The sequence below is a fragment of the Alligator sinensis genome, unplaced genomic scaffold (assembly GCF_000455745.1).
Source record: "Alligator sinensis unplaced genomic scaffold, ASM45574v1 scaffold813_1, whole genome shotgun sequence".
NCBI lineage: Eukaryota > Metazoa > Chordata > Crocodylia > Alligatoridae > Alligator > Alligator sinensis.
The window spans coordinates 1,335,553-1,343,980 of NW_005842321.1; the positions used below are offsets into that span (position 1 = coordinate 1,335,553).

General features: G+C 39.0%; 1 protein-coding gene and 1 long non-coding RNA gene across 3 annotated transcripts in view; one reads left to right on the plus strand and one right to left on the minus strand.

The window, feature by feature from the left end:
* Positions 1–1,229: 1,229 nt before the first annotated feature.
* LOC102386194 (cadherin-19) overlaps positions 1,230–8,428 on the plus strand; it is a 92,204-nt gene continuing 85,005 nt past the window's right edge. For both annotated transcript variants that reach the window (XM_006028543.3, XM_025209969.1), the window contains exon 1: positions 1,230–1,420. The gene's annotated coding sequence lies outside the window, so the exon portion shown is untranslated. The remainder of the gene's footprint in view (positions 1,421–8,428) is intronic.
* The window catches only part of LOC102386029, a 10,565-nt gene continuing 5,309 nt past the window's right edge, over positions 3,173–8,428 (minus strand). The window contains exons 2-3 of the long non-coding RNA XR_324430.1: positions 6,128–6,245; positions 3,173–3,467 (exon numbers count right to left, since the gene is read on the minus strand). This is a non-coding gene — a long non-coding RNA (uncharacterized LOC102386029). The remainder of the gene's footprint in view (positions 3,468–6,127; positions 6,246–8,428) is intronic.

The following is an 8,428-nucleotide window of genomic DNA, read 5'->3' on the forward strand; positions in this document are numbered from 1 at the left end:
CACCAGAAAATTGGTGCTGGAATAATTGAAGTGTTCCCTTCTGCTTTGGTGTTATCATTTTTTAATGGGGAAAAATCCAAAATTTCTGTTCAAGTTGGACAATTTCAGCATAAAAATGTTACTTGGAAACTCAGGGTTTTTCCCCATCAAAAACAATTTAAATGAAATTTTTTCTACCAGATTTAGGGAATTAAGTTCCCAATTACAATTTACACAGAATGTGTGTTAATCTCATAAAATCTGCTATAAGTTCAGGGACTTCTCACAGTACCAAGATCTGTAATTTGTTTTTCTCAGTTTGAATTCTATGTTTGAAGAACACCCAAAACAATATCAATAGACAATAAATATAAATCATCATAATAATGATTATTTTAGCATTTTTTCAACTAAGGGATACAAATGCCTGTATGCTTCCATATTATTAAATTTCCTATCAGAGTACACAAAGCATGCAGGATCACATTTTAAATTGCTGGGGCATAGCGTAGTAGATTAATTAAACATGAAATTCAATCATAGTAAAACTTTTCCAAAATGCTATTTATATTATAATGACTTCTTCAAAACTATCTATAATCCAAGACATTTTACTATTTTATTTTATAATTGATTAATAAGAGAAAGGAAATGCTATATACACACACACACGTAACTTTCAATCTACAAAATGTGCAAGTGTATGAGTGTGTGTGTATATATAACAGCCAGAGGCCAAAAAAATAGTTTTATTAAGCTTCTGCAAGGAGGGTAAAACAAGATTTATTTTCATAAAGCTGTCAGAAAACATAAGGAAAGACATAAAGCTATATCCTGGATATGGTTCTCTCATGTGGCACTTTTTCTGAACAGAAATGATTTGGTAAAATCATTACTGGAGGGCAAAAAACAGACTGCAGTAACCTTCTCTTCTATTATGTAACTTCTGTGACTGCTCTAAATTGATCATTTGTTTTCCTGACTAATCTCTAAACAGAGGGCATGTCCCTTTCACTTGCAAAATACTCTCACAGAAGATGAATTACCTTCTCACCACTTTGGTTACTTGCCAGCGAGTGCTTTATTTTTCCACTAGGAAAAAGAAAATCAGCTTGTATTTTGCTTGCTAGAGCCTTCTGCATTTTAATTCTGGGGTCTGAATGAACATCAGGGAGGCCTTATGATGTTTTGCACAAAAGTGCCTGTGTTCATAGTTTTTTTACACACGGCACCCAAAATAGCAGCAGTAAGCAGCGACATACTGCGAGTTCTCAAAACTAAAAGCAGAAGTGTCTTTTACTGGCAGGAAGCTGTAACTTCTAAAGCTTTCTGAGGGGCTGTGAAGTAAAAAAAGAATTCCTTCCTTCTCCTCATGGTATATCTAATCTGATTTCTGTACTTCCTATTCCTCTAAGGCTACAAGGTTCCTGGAGTCACACAGGTAAGATCTTGATTTTCCTCCCCCCCCCTTCACTATCGGTGTCAATTATACTTAAAATTTTTAATTAGCTGCTTCTAGTGTACACCTGAAGGACCTCAAAAGGCAAAAGCAAAACCAGAAACTATTGAAAATTCCTTTCTAATGGGTTTGAGAAGAGTAGCCTTCTGCATTTTTTTTCAGAACCCCTTCAAAAACTCCCCCTTTTGGGGGAAACTATTTACCCACAGTTGGATTCACCTGGTGGGATCGTCTCCACTTTTTCTTTATATCCTGCATCTTTGAATTCTCATGATTACCAAGCTGTGCTCCTGCAAGCCAGCACTCCCTGACAGAGTGTTTATCAAGGCATCATGTATAGTCATCCAAGAGATAATCATTAAATATGCTCATCAGTTTTCAGGTCATCACAGAAATGAGTAAAAACTCTGTTATCTTGTAATCACACTTAGAATGAGATATATTCTGCAATTCATCCTCTTTTTGCAGCACTAAAAAACTTTTTAGTCTTCTTCGTCTTACATGCATACTTCTGCTCCCACTTCACTTTGAAATCCCATATCTGGTAATAGAAATGCCTTCTAGGCAGCAAAAAGGTATTGCTCTGCTTTTATTGGATCTCATGTATAAAATGGCATTTGGTTGATAAACAAGATGTCCAAGAACTAGTACAGAATATGATGAAATATTTCAGCTGAGTCTTGCCTTTATAAACTAGTTATTAGACATAAGAAATCAAATTTGATTTTTTTTGTTCTTTCATTTTTTGATGAAACTAGACAAAAGAAAGTTATATAAAAAGTCTATAGGGTATTTAATAGTTCAAAACATATTTAAGTGCAATATATCAGTTCATTCAGCTTTAAATATTATTTTACAATAAAAAGGTAGAGGTTGTATTATTTTAGATTCATTATTATAATATTGCAATATATGGTCATTCGGAATCAAATTTTGTTGTTAGCTGCACAAGTCCATATTACTTCAGTGAAATTACTTAGCATTTGCACTGTCAAAGTTAAGTGCAGCTAATTTGGTCCGTGATTCAACTAATAATGGTTACAAAGGTAGTTCTCTAAAAGTTCAGCATATTACTATTATAAGTGATTGAACCAGACAGATTGCACAACATGCCAAAGGGGTGTATCAGAGCTTCAAGCTTTATTGCCTTTTCTCAAGCTAATGAAAGCATGAGAATAATGGCTAATGGGCAGTGAAAAAGAGACATTTCTAATTAAGTGAAGGAAAAGTCTTAAATATTAGTTTTTGTATCAAAATACTGTAAGGAGAGTAATATATAATACAATGAGAATAAAAATCAGAAATACTGAAAAGGAAGGCTATTCAGTTTTATAATTAAAATGTTAATTAGTTTAAAGATACAGTATAAAATGATTTTATCAATTTCCCATCTCCTCATGCTAAACTAGAGTTTTTATAAAGTATCTCAAAATAAGGACTCCGTTTCCGCGATTATCAAGACACATTGACGTGTGATGTAACTAGTATATATTGACCAACACAAGTAAATTCCTGATATTCATTGAAACAGTGAAATGACAACAGACAATTTTAACTACCAGCATAGGTTTATTTCCATTTATAACACGTAACATGTTTAATTGAAGGGCTGTATTTCACTTACTGGTCATGTACTTGCTTATACCAGGTCTAGAAATCAGAAACAAATGTTTATAATAGATCAGGAAAAGTGGTGCATCATACAGCATTTTCTGAAGGTTAGGTTTAGGCTGGGATACACATATAGTATATTTATTATAGTCACAGGTGAACACAAACTAGAGAGAATGCCCTGGTGCTAGTCCTTTCACCTTTACCTTTGTGGAGGGGGAGGAGGGGCAATCTTAAAAGTTCTGCTCCGGTAGATAGTAAATATTTTAGAAGGTGGGAGATATGAATCTGGGCTGAATGGGTAATTATTGCTCAGTGATTTATAGATGATAAGATATATGCTCCATTTCTTTAGAAGGTAGCCTAGCATCCTAGGCCTGAAATGGCCGGTGGTCCTTGTTCACAAAATGATAGAGCACTAGAAAACACAGATTAAATCTAAATGAATATTTATATAACTTGAAACAATTTACGTGATATATACAATATTTGCAGAAAATTTTATGATAGAGAACACTTTCACACCTGTGCTCTTGGGGGGCATAACTGTATACCGCATTACACGCCAGTACAGAGGAACAAAGAAGTGTAGTGTCCTTTGGTTTCCCTTTGTAGGCTATCCCAGGTTGTAGTGCAGGGAGAACAGCTTCTAGGTGACATTACTAACCCTCCTACAGATGAATGAGTATAAAATAAAAGAGGATGGAGGGTTATTTCTGCTATCACGGCTGAGCTGGTGTGGTATGGAAAGCTTGTCCCCATTTGAAGCATATTCCTTCCTTGCTGAAGCGATGGAAAAGCAGGTTTCATATGGTGTATCCATCCATCATTGTTCTGCCCAGGACTGTGGTAAGAGTACAATCCAGCCCAGACTAATTATAAGAAGTGTACTATACTATTAAAAATCAGGAGCAAATTCTTTGTCTGTTGCGTGTATCCTTTTTAAAGCACATGTTAAGAGGAGGAACATCCCCGTACTTTACAGGGAGTTGTATGGCTCTGACCTTCCAACAATTCAGTGTAATGTGTGCTTATTTAAAGTTAATATGGAAGAAAAGTCTCTCCCCTTAAAGTCAGCAGCAAAACTAAACTAACTAGTAGCAGAATTATCCCTTAAAGTTACACCAGAAACTCCACCTAACTGTCCAGAAAACACCAATATGAAAATTTTCTTTTGAACACTAAAAGTTTGAACAATGAAGAGCTGCTTTTTACTTCTTCTGACACAATGAGATTTCCCCAGTTACACTGTCTTCTAGTGAAAAATGGATATTTGTCTCCAGAGTGGATGAAGTAATAAAAATGGTCACAAGCTCTGTATGCAAGATAATTCTACTTGAGGGAGATGCAAAACGCTGTCAATTAAAGTAGCAAGGATTTTTAGTCACCTGACTTTTTAAAATTCTTGTCATTTCGTCTAAGACAGACAAAGAATTTGTTCCCGATTTAATAGTATAGTACACTTCTTATAATTAATCTGGGCTAAGCATGCTATTAAATTGTGAGCAACACTTTAAAATTGTAAGGTAGGTAAGTCTATGCTATCCTTACACCTGGTGTAGACTGTATCCCTTAGTTAAGTCTGCACTGAAATTCCGTGCATTTTCTGTCTATAAAAGCTGCTCTCCCCTCTATCCTGCTTCCTGTAATTAGGGAGCTGCCCTTACCCTCCCCTTTGATACCACTTTAGTTAGGTCTGAAATTTTCTCTAAGACCAACTCCTAGCAGTGAATAAACCAGACATTATTTAATTCATACATTCTATTCCATGTTGTAGCTTTGGAGAATAAAAAGGCAAGCTTTCCAAACAAATTAAGATGATGATAACCAGTTCTACATAAAGAAATGTGGTGAGTGTCTCTGTTTTTCCCCCTAACATCAAATTTAACATACAAATTGAATTGGTTTCAAATGCCAGATCATTAGATAGCTGGAGGACAGGGCTATTTTCATAAAGAAACTGACCCATGAAATATATAAATAGCATTTGGAAATGTCACATGGAGATAAACTGTGCTGATTGCTCAACTTTTCATGTGTTCTTTTGCATAAATGTGTTACTGTTATAAAGTGAGACCCTTTTGAATAGCATAAGATAAATGGTGCCTTGCATGTAAATATTGTGCTTTTTTCAATTCTTTAACTTAATCTTTTTTTTTTTTTTTTGTTAAGTAATCATTGTGTTATCCTTTTGTGAAAATCTTTTTCCTCTGAAAGATTAGGGGAAAACCTAACATGAACTTGAGATATGACTAATATATATAAGTGGGGAATATTATAAGAAAGAGATATCTAAAATATGTTAACAGATAGTGCACCAAACCACAGCTTGAATGAAAATTTCAGAGATGCTTATGCAGGATCAAACTGTGAATCTTAGGGTGTATCTATTCAAGATGCTTTATGGCAGAGCTGACTAATTACTCCACAGTATAACGTCACCATCTACATGAATAGTGCTATTAGGCTGGAGTAAACCAATTCACTCTGCCATAGGATAGTACTGCCCAACACAAGTACTATCCTACGGTGGAGTTATTTATTCTGCCACAAAGACTCGATGTGGCTGGCTGGGGTATGAGAGTGCTACAGTGTGGGGGTCGCCTCTCACCTAGCCCAGCACTGAAGCACCCTCATGCCCCAAACAGCCCCACTGCAGCACGTTGAGCTGTGAGGAGCAGCTCTGAGCTGGCAGACTGATCCCCGCAAGCTCTCAGGCAGGGGTTGCACTGCCCCAGCTCAATGTGCTGTGGTCCTAGGTGCATGTCTAAACGCTCTAGCACGAACTGCACCGGAGTTTATTGCATCACACTAATTTCATATATAGAGGTGCTCTTTGTCACCTACCAGTAACAAATTACTCATCTAATTGTTATATTACAGTCAGGGGAACTACTCATACAAGTAAGGATTAATATAATTTTGATCCCCAATTAGCAAACTCTTGATATATGGACACTATTAGAGGCTAATGGATAATACTTTCCTACAAATATTTCCCCGAGTCATTCCAAGTACATGGCAAATATTTTAGACTTCAGTTGTTTTAAGACTATGAAATGTATAACTTGAACTAACCTGTAATGTCTTTTACGTAAATGTAAACAAGAGGTATCTTTTTATAAACTTTTCTGTGTCTGTGAAATTTGTACATTGTCCTCTAGAAGTAGCAGCAGCCTCCCGAAGCAGAAAAACCCTATTTAGATAAGAACATCATGTAATATTAAAAAAAGAGAGAGATTAAAATACAAAGTAACATTTCTAATTAGATTTGTCTCTTTGATGTAAACCAATGGTGTTTCTTCATACAAATAAGAATGTCCTTTCTGGAGAAGAGAGACAATGTAAAGAGAGGTTTTACTCCAAATGCACTCTTGGCAAATGCTAAGTTTGCTAAGTATACGGAGTGTCCAAGGAATCTTTGAAATAACTATTGACAATAGTGTCTTTATAGACATTATACAAATTGAAAATGTAAATATTGTGGTTATGAGAAAAACTGACAGATTGTCCAAAACCATGGCTTCATGTTTCTCTATTCAACCCCTTCAGGGTTAAATAGTTTTTTTTTCCCCTCCCCAAATACTAGTGGGTTTCTAAGCAAACAAATAGCCTTTTAGGCCATGTCCAGATAAGTGCGGCCATGCAGTATGTGGTGCCTCAGACATATCTGTGGCACCACATACCGCATGTCCTGTTGTTCTCCCTGTTGCAAGGGAGCAGTGTGGAGGGTTTTTTCCTCTGTGGGTCAAAATAACCCACAGAGAAAAAAGCAAAGCTGCGCATGCAGCAGCAGCAGCAGCATGCGTCACCCAAAGCCAAACCCCAGCCTTCTAGAGCTGCACTACACTGCCGGCCAGGCTTTGCATGGCAGGATCACTGCTGCTGCCGCCTTAAGAGCCCTCAGGGTGCCAGGTAAAGCTGCTGAGGCCAGCCAAGTGCTGTTCCCAGCTTCTCCAACCCCACCCAGGGTAACTTGCCACATACCAGTGCATGTGTGGCACAGACATTCCTTGAGGACAACAAGATGTGCCACCACTAGTTGTGCCTGGGGGACAAAACATCCACACGTCTGGACATGGCCTTAAGCTGCAAACACATGTCTGTTGCGGTATTTCAAAGCAGTTTGAGCCACCACAGGAGGCACACCATGAACAAAAAAGTGTTTCCCACAGTGTAGACTCTATGTTTGATACTAGGAAATACTGGTATGAAAAGAAAACACACCAGAAAAAAGTGGTGCAGTACAAACTCCTGGAACATACCCCAGAGCAACTGGAGGCTGGGTCCTCCAAAACAGATGTTCTGTCACCTGGCCAGAGCATCTCTATGCCTCCCACATATGCTGCTTTAGCAGGCTGGAGAAAATAGAAGTGGGGCATAGCTGGCAGCAGTGGCTCTGAGCTGAATGAGACCCAAGCTCTGTCCCCAGTAAACAGGAACATAAGGGTGTGGGGGAAGGCAGGATGGGGGACCCCCACCCCACATGGTGCACAGCCCCTTTGCAGCAGCAGCAGCCAGCAGTGGGCTCTCAGGTCACTCATGGCCCACTGCAGGCAGGGTCCCACCAGCAGTGCATAATCCTGCCTGAGCTCCATCCGAGGGTACTGAAGGCACTGGCTGACGTCATTGCACAGCCACTGGTGGGAATATTTGAACATTCATGGCACACGGGCCAGGTTCTGGAGGCCTGGAAAAGGGCCAATGTGGTCCCCATTTTCAAGAAGGGGAGGAAGGAGGACCCAGGCAACTATAGGCCAGTCAGTCTCACCTCCATCCTTGGCAAAGTCTTTGAAAAAGTTATCAAGGCTCACATTTGAGAGAGCCCGGCAGGAAAAATTATGCTGAGGGGAAACCAGCATGGGTTCATAGCAGCTAGATCATGCCTGACTAATCTAGTCTCTTTTTATGACCAGGTTACAAAACACCTGGATGCAGGAGTAGGGGTAGACGTTGTTTACTTAGACTTCAGGAAGGCCTTCTATACGGTATCCCACACCATACTGGTGAACAAGTTAAGAGGCTGTGACTTGGATGACTACACAGTCCGGTGGGTGGCGAATTGGCTAGAGGGTCGCACCCAGAGAGTCGTAGTGGATGAGTCGGTATCGACCTGGAAGGGTGTGGGCAGTGGGGTCCTGCAGGGCTCGGTCCTTGGACCGATACTCTTCAATGTCTTCAGAGACTTGGACGAGGGAGTGAAGTGTACTCTGTCCAAGTTTGCAGATGACACAAAACTGTGGGGAGAAGTAGACACACCAGAGGGCAGGGAACAACTACAAGCAGACCTGGACAGGTTGGACATATGGGCAGAAAACAACAGAATGCAGTTCAACAAGGAGAAATGCAAAGTGCTGCACCTAGGGAGGAAAAATGTCC